At 41.9% G+C, this 11,227-nt stretch overlaps 1 protein-coding gene and 1 long non-coding RNA gene across 2 annotated transcripts in view; both read right to left on the reverse strand.

The window, feature by feature from the left end:
• Positions 1–11,227, reverse strand: part of LOC311117396 (uncharacterized protein) — a gene marked incomplete at its 5' end in the record, with an annotated part of 46,204 nt that overhangs the window by 29,219 nt on the left and 5,758 nt on the right. The window lies entirely within an intron of this gene.
• LOC311117401 lies at positions 475–1,299 on the reverse strand. Its single transcript, XR_014611618.1, has 3 exons — positions 1,246–1,299; positions 761–1,045; positions 475–507 (listed from the first exon to the last, which is right to left on the reverse strand). It is a non-coding gene; the product is annotated as an uncharacterized lncRNA (long non-coding RNA).

Here is an 11,227-nt window from a genome sequence, read left to right on the forward strand (position 1 = left end):
AAAGCTAAACGCATCCTCTCTAAAGGGAAATACAGGGACAGACAACTACAATCTCTGAACTGTACAGATCCAACTCACCTCAGCTGTGAGATGTAGGGCAGACACTGAAGGAAACTCCTCACTTCACTCTCTTCATCTGACCAGCCCTTCAGCTCTACTGGTTTCTTCTCTGGTTGGAGTTTCAGCACTTCTAGGAGGAGGGAGGCCTTTCTCTTTGAGAGGTCTATGGACCAGACTGCAGGAGCTGACTGGTAAACTGGCTGTAATGCTGGAAGGGCACTCCTGCCTGTTTGAGTCTCATAGTCCTTCACATGTGAGTACAGATCCAGCAGGATGTCATATCTCTCAGTTTGATACACAGAGAACAGTGACAGCAGTGTGTTCACAGCTCTCTGGAAAGTTTCTCTGTGATCTAGTGCTGCTTGTAGACACAAATTTAGTAGGACTGCTTTCTCTTCTGTCTCCAGTCTTTTAGGGGATCCTCTCTGATGTTCTAGTGGGGTAAACCTGTGACCCATAAAACATAAGAATGTCTATGTTCAGATAGAAGCAGGGAGAATGTGACTGCTGCCTCTTTTACAGACTGAATACTGTTGTCATCATGTCTATCTTGTTGTGTTGTTGCAATGTCTTGTTTGTCTGTCTTAGCCTTTTGATAGGTTGTCATTGGAAATAAGAACAATATGTTCTCACCTGACTTAAATAAATGAATAGTCACAAAGACATTGTGTAAATATATATTGGCTGTGGAAACACTCACCTGAGTTTGTTGATATTAGGTAGACACTTTAAAATGGTTTTGCTGAGAGCTTCACTGAGAAGAGTTCTCTGACCCCAGTGTAGACAGAGATGAACCCTCTCTAGACTCTGCTTCATCACTTCTTCTGCTCTCTCAAACACTCGTCTTTCACCCTGGACTGGAAGGTGCAACTCATTTCCACAGAGACCAAGTAAGCTGGTGAAGTCCATCTCTGCCTCACTGCTCAGCAAAGTTGTCCAGAGTTGACACAGCATTGAGGGGTCAGATGAATCACCAGAGGAGGGCCTTTAAAAGAGATTAGATTATAAATTAAATTATACAGATTATTTCAAAGTAGCATGACACAGAAGTGTTTATAACTCAGTATCTGAATGTAAGAGAATACAATAGATATTTTTATAAAGATCAGTTGCTTCATCACAATTTCTCTTTCTTTGACTGGTTAAGTGTCAATAAACGTGTGAATTAGATAACACAAATATTACCCAAGATGTCTGACATTCTTCAGAGAGCCCAGTATCAGCCTTACTCCTTGGTCTGTCACAATGCAGTCTTTCAGGTCCAAGCCAACCTTTCTCTCTGCAGACTGACTGGTTACATAAGACACTGCACAGCACTGGTGAGGATCAAGATGTTCTCCACTCAGGTCTAGATGATAGTCCAGTTTGTCCAGGAGAAGGAGACAGGCCTCAGTAGACTGATGTTCATACAAGCACTGACACAAAAACAGAAGATCTATCTCAAACTCAGGAACACCACCTTCTGCATGATCTTGGTTTGTTTGAGATGGAAGAAATGTGTTCACCACTTCCTTGAAGAACCAATCTGACGTCTTCTTGATCTGTTGATCTGGAACTAGACCGTTTACAAATCTAATATTCCTCTCATTCAGAAGCCCACACAGGAAGGGAATCAAGTGTTTTGTGTGTTTCCATTCTTCAGTCTGGCACTTCTCTAGAACCTCTCTGATTTGATCTGGATTCTGTAAGAGCCAAAGGGCACCAAAGAACTCCTGCATTGTGTAGTGGAGAAATGCACAGTAAGTGTCTAACACTGTGGGTGCAACCTGAACCATAAGTGCTCCCAAGAACGCAAAATGGACACCGCTTTCTTCACAACTCAGTGTTGTCAAATTCATGTTTTTTTCATTTGTTGCATCAAAAGCAATTTCTGCCAAAGACAATATTTTCTCTCTGTTTTCTTTGAGATAATTGTCGGTATCCTTAAGTCGTTTGCCACTGTGTTTTTGGATGCAGTGACGGAGGATGTTGCTGTACATTTCAGTTATAGTGCATGTCTGTTTAGAAGCCTTTGAGGTAGGGAAATAAATGCAGGTAACCACCATCAGTGCATACATTGGGACATGGCACAGACTGAACAACTCTAGGTTGTTTAACACACTGCTCAAGGAGTCAGGATCAGCACTCAGCATCTCTGTTAAGTAAGCCCTGATGGATGCATCACTGAACCCTTTCACCTCCACTCTGAACCAGTCTGCGGGCCAGTCTGTCAGGAAGTCTTCAGATTGATCTGGTCTGCATGTGGTCACAATCTTTGCATCAGGTAGGAGGTTCTCCATAAGTTCCTTTACTACCGACAGAGAGGAGAGGTCTGTGATTCCATCAAATATGATGACAACGTTTTCAGAATTCTCCTTAATATCCTGTAACACTTCTTCTTTACTTTTTTTGGGCTCACTGTACATGTTAAAGAGAAGGTCCTCCAGGCTCATGGGTTTTCTGTGTGAAATGTCTCTCACGTCAAAATAAAACATGTAATCTAGTTCTCTGTGATCTTTCTCTGCCCAGAGGTTCAACATTTGATGGGCGACTGTTGTTTTTCCAATTCCAGGTTTTCCAAAAAGGAGGATTTTTTTCTCATGTGTCCTAAGCAGGTCAGCAGGGGATGTTTCCTGTTTGGCCGTGGGGATGAAGCTCTTTAGCTTTTTAGGGCGAGCTTTCTTGCATCTTTTGCTCTTCACTTTAATTTTGGAGAGAGATGAATGCACATCTGTATCTAACACAAGAGGGGTGTAAGATAAAGTCCCCTCATTTCTACATGTCTCTGGTAGGAGACTACAGCTTTGTTTCCATGCACTATTTGTGATCTTCCGTGCTTTACATTTCAGCTGTGTCTGATATCCGTGACAGGGTTTTGAACCTAAAATAAGGGTATTAAGGGAAGAGAGAGTAAATGCACTGTGCAAACAAATCAAAGCCAATCTAAAGGACTAGAGAAAATCAGGACAGAAAGTTACAAGGATACACTAGTAGATCTTTGTAGATTGAAGGTGCTCTTTTGGGGCTAAATGGTCATCAAAAACAAGAAGAACCAAGGGGCACTAAAGACAAAGTTAAAATGCCTGTATAATGATGGCATGTTCAATAGAACAATATGTATAGAAACGGATGCTTTTCAGCGTAGCCTTCATCAGGGAGGACAATGACAAATCTCTATTGAACACGCCATCATAATAAAGGCATTTTTACTTCATGAAGAGTGCATTGGTCGCACTTATTTTTGATGAACAATCTAAAAAGGTACATTAACCCCTTTCAATGTGCGCTTCAAATAGCTTCGCCAGCACCATGGAACCAAAGGAATAGTGCCTAAAGTACAAACCCTATCTATGGAGCGCGCACAGTAAGCTAATTGTATACTATATAGTGTATACTAAGAGGATACCATACGATCACTTACCAACAATGTAGTCTGTCATCTCTGGGTCTTCCTTAAAGGGGAAGCAGCTGATCCATTGCTGTAAGTCAGCGTCGTCTAAGGTCCTCTTCCTTGTGATGTATAGAATTTTCAGCAACTCATAGCATGCAGCCTCTCCTTTGACCGAGACCCAGTCCAGTATTTTTCTAGTTTGTTCAAAACAGTCAACAGCCTGAATTTTACTGACTTGCTCCCCGTGAAGAATCTTGCACTGGAACAGGTTTTCCACAATGAGGGGAAGATTCTGGAGCGTTCCAATGAGACGTAGCCTTCCATTTGTAATGTACTCTAAAGCAGATTGTCTTGCAGAAGCCATGTCCCAGGTTGTGTCTGCAGCATCACTGGTATGTTTCAACACGTAGGATCTCTGGAAGACGAAAGTACATAGTCAGTTAATAGTAGAACAGTCAAATAATGATTAGGTTTATTCATTCAATTAAACTTTTTAGCCCATGTAAACAAAACATACACCAACTAAATGTGAATGTATCTATTACAATGGCGTAAAACAAGAATATAAACTCTGCAAAAAAATAAACATCCCTTTTTCCAAATAACTTCACAGGTCTTTATTGTAAAGGGTTTAAACACTGTTTCCCATGCTTGTTCAATGAACCATAAACAATTAATTTACATGCACCTGTGAAACGGTCGTTAAGACACTAACATCTTACAGACGGTAGGCAATTAAGGTCACAGTTATGAAAACTTAGGGCAATAAAGAGGCCTTTCTACTGACTCTGAAAAACACCAAAAGAAAGATGCCCAGGGTCCTTGCTCATCTGCATGAACGTGCCTTAGGCATGCTGCAAGGAGGATGAGGACTGCAGATGTGGCCAGGGCAATACATTGCAATGTCCGTACTGTGAGACGCCTAAGACAGCGCTACAGGGAGACAGGACGGACAGCTGATCGTCCTTGCAGTGGCAGACCACGTGTAACAACACCTGCACAGGATCGGTACATCCGAACATCACACCTGCAAGACAGGTACAGGATGGCAACAACAACTGCCCGAGTTACACCAGGAACACACAATCCTTCCATCAGTGCTCAGACTGTCCGCAATAGGCTGAGAGAGGCTGGACTGAGGGCTTGTAGGCCTGTTGTAAGGCAGGTCCTCCACCAGACATCACCGGCAACAACGTCGCCTAGGGGCACAAACCCACCGTCTCTGCCCGGTGTCAGGGGGGGGGGGGGGGGGGGGGGGTACTGTCACGGATTCTGCCCAGACTGCCCTTCCTTCTGGCTCGGGCAGGCCTCGGTGTTCGTCGTCACCAGAGTACTAGCTGCTGCCGCTCTATGTTCTATATTTCTATGTTCATTTGATTGTTGTCTGTTGTTGCGCACCTGTTCCCCATTATGTTAGTTTGTCCTCCCTATTTAACCTGTTCCCCATTATGTTAGTTTGTCCTCCCTATTTAACCTGTTCCCCATTATGTTAGTTTGTCCTCCCTATTTAACCTGTTCCCCATTATGTTAGTTTGTCCTCCCTATTTAACCTGTTCCCCATTATGTTAGTTTGCCCTCACTATTTAACCTGTTCCCCATTATGTTAGTTTGTCCTCCCTATTTAACCTGTTCCCCATTATGTTAGTTTGTCCTCCCTATTTAACCTGTTCCCCATTATGTTAGTTTGTCCTCCCTATTTAACCTGTTCCCCATTATGTTAGTTTGTCCTCCCTATTTAACCTGTTCCCCATTATGTTAGTTTGTCCTCCCTATTTAACATGTTCCCCATTATGTTAGTTTGTCCTCCCTATTTAACCTGTTCCCCATTATGTTAGTTTGTCCTCCCTATTTAACCTGTTCCCCATTATGTTAGTTTGTCCTCCCTATTTAACCTGTTCCCCATTATGTTAGTTTGTCCTCCCTATTTAACCTGTTCCCCATTATGTTAGTTTGTCCTCCCTATTTAACCTGTTCCCCATTATGTTAGTTTGTCCTCCCTATTTAACCTGTTCCCCATTATGTTAGTTTGTATTATTAAAAAATGTATTGTTTCATTCACACTGTTGGAGCTCGGAGCTGAAGTATTTCACTGACGCAACTACATCTGTGCATGTGACTAAATCAAGATCTAATCAGAGGCGTTGCCTATATCCCTGTCCAGATCTAATCAGAGGCGTTTCCTATAGCCCTGTTCAGATCTAATCAGAGGCGTTGCCTATAGCCCTGTTCAGATCTAATCAGAGGCGTTGCCTATAGCCCTGTTCAGATCTAATCAGAGGCGTTGCCTATAGCCCTGTTCAGATCTAATCAGAGGCGTTGCCTATAGCCCTGTTCAGATCTAATCAGAGGCGTTGCCTATATCCCTGTTCAGATCTAATCAGAGGCGTTGCCTATATCCCTGTCCAGATCTAATCAGAGGCGTTGCCTATATCCCTGTCCAGGATACGTTTTACTGGGAGAGCTCAGGTCATGTAATTATGTGCACGAGCACAAATCACCACATCTGTAATTTTCCAATGGACATGTCTATTAATCTGTTCCTGCTTTTACTTCCTGGCATGGGTCTCCACTAACCGGTGCCCCCGTATATAACCTCCCTACTGTTATTTCATTTTACTACTGCTCTTTAATTATTTGCTCTTTTTATATTTTTTCTTAAAAACTGCATTGTTGGTTAAGGGCTTGTAAGTGATTTGAGGATATACCGCTCTGATTCAACCATGGGACCAGCTCAAGCGTTGTAGATAAGCTGCCTAAGCAGAAGGCAAGCGGTCTAAAGCAGATCATGAGCGAATGCCAGAATAAGACAACCATCTAGCCTGCTAGCTAACGTTAGCATATAAGATACACCTCATCGTGTTCATACATAGCTGACATAGCTAGCTGGTCAGGTTGAAGATGGTTAGATCAAGACATGCGGAACCATTAGAAAATAAGCTAATTAATGGGACCAGCGCCATTGCTGGATTCTACAAGATAAGCGTTGAAAAGGTGACCAGCGGTCGGGAAACACTCCAAACGGCTGCCAGTACACCCATTATGGCATCATTGACTTGAATGGAGACGACCTTCTATTCATTCTTATTTATATGCTTACCCCTATATAGGACGCTGCGCATGCGCGCATTGGCGTCCTTGGTGGCTACAGTGCGGAAATAACTGCCAACATTTTGTAGGCAGACAGGATACTTGTTTCCGAAAATCCTGTTACTGAATATCGATCATCCGTAACTCCTTGTCCATTGGTCCGGATTATATCATGTGTGTATATCTGTGGACCTTTATAGAAACCGTCTGAACCGAACTTTTCTCCAAACCGGCACCTTGCCTGTAGTAGACTGCGCACAAGACGCGCTTCCACGTATCCCACCACAGCCAAGTTATAGGTGCCGGTTTGGAGAAAAGTTCGGTTATATTAGGAACCAAATCAAACTAGACTGTAAATGTGTTGGCATTTCCTCTAGACAACTACATCTACTAGACAGCAGGAACTTCTCATCCTAATGTTGACTCGCTTTGACAGTTGGTCAGACTCTCAAGTCTAGTCTAGACCAGCTAAAATGTAGCAAGTAGGGCCTAACCTTCATTTAACACGTTATTATGATCGATTGTTAGAAAACCCTTACCACGTTATTATGATCGATTGTTAGAAAACCCTTACCTCGAGTCCCCGCTGCAGTGACCTGGTGTGTAGCTACACTTATTTTACTTTCACTTTCACTTATACTTCCGTGTATAAAAACCTTATTGGGGCGCGTTCAGCAAGAAGCAACGTTTTGGAACGTTCAGATAGAAATACACTATGTAGGACAAACATGCCTCAGACATTTAGAATAAGGAATCACATCCGCTCTATTCACGGCATTTCTATCGGCAACATTTCGACAACATTTGGCTACTGAACGTGGTTTTAATGTACTAGTCACCAGCAGGAGCGCTGTCTCATACTTTCCAGGGGTGTATTCAATCGTGCGCATCGTAGCTAAACGTTTTACAACAAAAACGAGCGTTTCTCACTGGACAAGTTCAGGTTAGTCCCTCCCTGTTTCGTCCGGTTTGTTTCCGTTTGTTTCCTGATGAATATACCCCAAAGCAAAGTTCAGTCGCCAAACGTTGTCGAATGTTTCAGATATAGTTACCACATATAGAGCCGACCTGATTTCCTGGGCTCCTGAGTGGCGCAGTGGTCTAAGGCACTGCATCGCAGTGCTAACTGTGCCACTAGAGATCCTGGTTCGAATCCAGGCTCTGTCGCAGCCGGCCGCGACCGGGAGACTCATGGGCGGCGCACAATTGGCTCAGCGTCGTCCAGGGTAGGGGAGGGAATGGCCGGCAGGGATGTAGCTCAGTTGATAGAGCATGGCGTTTGCAACGCCAGGGTTGTGGGTTCGATTCCCACGGGGGGGTCAGTATAAAAACAAATATGTATTCACTAACTGTAAATCGCTCTGGATAAGAGCGTCTGCTAAATGACTAAAATGTTATTCAAAATGTCAGAGAGACATGTTTGTTCATAGCAGAGACCTATATCTATCGGAACGTTAAAAACCGTTGGGTCCTGCTCAGCGAACATGCCCCAGTTAGTTTAGTCCCGGGCAATGACATGCATGATGAATGAAGCTGCTCGGTTGGTCGGTCTATTAAAACCTATAGGAATTATAATCTTAATTACGTGTCTAGTGTCTCTCATGTTCTTTCTAGTTGCTGGAAGTTTGAATGCCAACTGATAGTTTGCAGGGGCTTTCTAGGCTTGCTCACCATCTGACGAGGAAAGGGTGAGGATATCAACATAATATCAGTTTATAAACATACATCTATGCATTTATCGGTAAAGATAACAAGTTAGAACTTCGAAGTTGCCGTTCCCATGAAATGGAACGTTCAAAAAAGGAGATTCCGTTGACGTCATTGACCTAATATGGTGCATCCTGGTAAATGGGCGGGGCCCGGCTATCCCGAGATGGGCGTGCCAGAGGGAGATGCGTCATTTACACAGTCAAAACAGTAAACTTTCGGGAGGTTTTTCTGTTTAATATCAGAAAAGAAAGCATCATATATGTTTGGTTTTCTTTTATTTGTATAGAGACAAGTACAAACACATTGACACATTGAAGGTTCTAAGCTTACATATGGAATTGTTTTAAGGTGTTCTTACCAAAGATCATTTAGCTTTTTGATTTGGAATTTTAGGACCCCTTTAGGTATAAAAACAAATATGTAAAAAATGTATTTGATAAAAATTGAATTAGTCCTTTACTACTATAGCCAATAGAAACACTTTGAATAACACATTAATAAATGGCAAAAAAAGACAGTCAAAAAATAAATCATAAGGAATAAGGTTTGGAAGTGTCTGTGCTATATCTAGTGGATATTAGAAAGCTCAGGAAATATATATATATCATATATTTACACATATTATACCCCTTTTTATTGTTATTCTGTTACTTAGACAGAGACCACCATCTTGTTTGGACGCTACAGACGTCTCCTCAGATGCGGAAGGCTGCCATTGGTGCATGTGGTGGATTGAGACGCAGCCCATGCATATCTCTATCATAAACTGATGGATTTTGACAGGGATGTTTTTATTCTGTTACTTAGATTGATGCCTAGTTGTATCAATAGACTCTAGGGGGGTTTAAAGACATGCTCCGGTAGTTTGGAGACTAAGAAATTATTTTTTTTACCTCCCACTTTGGGCTGGATGTTTCAATGTGTAGTTCTTACATGTATAATCTATGAGCAGAAATACGGTCTTACCTCAATTAACAATAAAATCCCTAGTTTGAAAGCGACTTTTCTTCAAGCTGTGCCACACCTTTTCCCCTACATTTCCCCCCACATGAGCCAGCCTCTTTGCAGTTTGAGTTCTAGCCAATGAGCTTCAGCCCCTCACATTTGAGTGACAGCTAGCAAGAGGCCTACCCAGCAGAGCGAGAGAGGGAGACCAATGATGTGGTGCACATATCTGCACATATGTGACATAGCATGCAATTATCGGGGACCACTTGTGGCTCCTGAGTGCTACTTTCACCGCTACTGCCTAAAAAGTATACAAAAGTATCAGAGAATCTCTTTAATGGGTCTGTTGAAAAGATAGTAGTGTATACATGATTGAACTGTTGCAGATATAGCAACCAGTTCTGTTGATGCAGTAACACAGTAGTTTATACATGATTTACACTAGTTGACCAACTGTATGTCTGTCTAACAGTATTACAGTACCATGTAGTTGACCTACTGTATGTCTGTCTAACAGTATTACAGTACCATGTAGTTGACCTACTGTATGTCTGTCTAATAGTATTACAGTACCATGTAGTTGACCTACTGTATGTCTGTCTAACAGTATTACAGTACCATGTAGTTGACCTACTGTATGTCTGTCTAACTGAGTATTACAGTACCATGTAGTTGACCTACTGTATGTCTGTCTAACAGTATTACAGTACCATGTAGTTGACCTACTGTATGTCTGTCTAACAGTATTACAGTACCATGTAGTTGACCTACTGTATGTCTGTCTAACTGAGTATTACAGTACCATGTAGTTGACCTACTGTATGTCTGTCTAACAGTATTACAGTACCATGTAGTTGACCTACTGTATGTCTGTCTAACAGTATTACAGTACCATGTAGTTGACCTACTGTATGTCTGTCTAACAGTATTACAGTACCATGTAGTTGACCTACTGTATGTCTGTCTAATAGTATTACAGTACCATGTAGTTGACCTACTGTATGTCTGTCTAACAGTATTACAGTACCATGTAGTTGACCTACTGTATGTCTGTCTAACTGAGTATTACAGTACCATGTAGTTGACCTACTGTATGTCTGTCTAACAGTATTACAGTACCATGTAGTTGACCTACTGTATGTCTGTCTAACTGAGTATTACAGTACCATGTAGTTGACCTACTGTATGTCTGTCTAACAGTATTACAGTACCATGTAGTTGACCTACTGTATGTCTGTCTAACAGTATTACAGTACCATGTAGTTGACCTACTGTATGTCTGTCTAACAGTATTACAGTACCATGTAGTTGACCTACTGTATGTCTGTCTAACAGTATTACAGTACCATGTAGTTGACCTACTGTATGTCTGTCTAACAGTATTACAGTACCATGTAGTTGACCTACTGTATGTCTGTCTAACAGTATTACAGTACCATGTAGTTGACCTACTGTATGTCTGTCTAACAGTATTACAGTACCATGTAGTTGACCTACTGTATGTCTGTCTAACTGAGTATTACAGTACCATGTAGTTGACCTACTGTATGTCTGTCTAACAGTATTACAGTACCATGTAGTTGACCTACTGTATGTCTGTCTAACAGTATTACAGTACCATGTAGTTGACCTACTGTATGTCTGTCTAACAGTATTACAGTACCATGTAGTTGACCTACTGTATGTCTGTCTAACAGTATTACAGTACCATGTAGTTGACCTACTGTATGTCTGTCTAACTGAGTATTACAGTACCATGTAGTTGACCTACTGTATGTCTGTCTAACAGTATTACAGTACCATGTAGTTGACCTACTGTATGTCTGTCTAACAGTATTACAGTACCATGTAGTTGACCTACTGTATGTCTGTCTAACAGTATTACAGTACCATGTAGTTGACCTACTGTATGTCTGTCTAACAGTATTACAGTACCATGTAGTTGACCTACTGTATGTCTGTCTAACTGTATTACAGTACCATGTAGTTGACCTACTGTATGTCTGTCTAACAGTATTACAGTACCATGTAGTTGACCTACTGTATGTCTGT

Source organism: Coregonus lavaretus (genome assembly GCF_964263955.1).
Source record: "Coregonus lavaretus genome assembly, contig: HAP1_SCAFFOLD_546, whole genome shotgun sequence".
Classification (NCBI taxonomy): Eukaryota; Metazoa; Chordata; class Actinopteri; order Salmoniformes; family Salmonidae; genus Coregonus; species Coregonus lavaretus.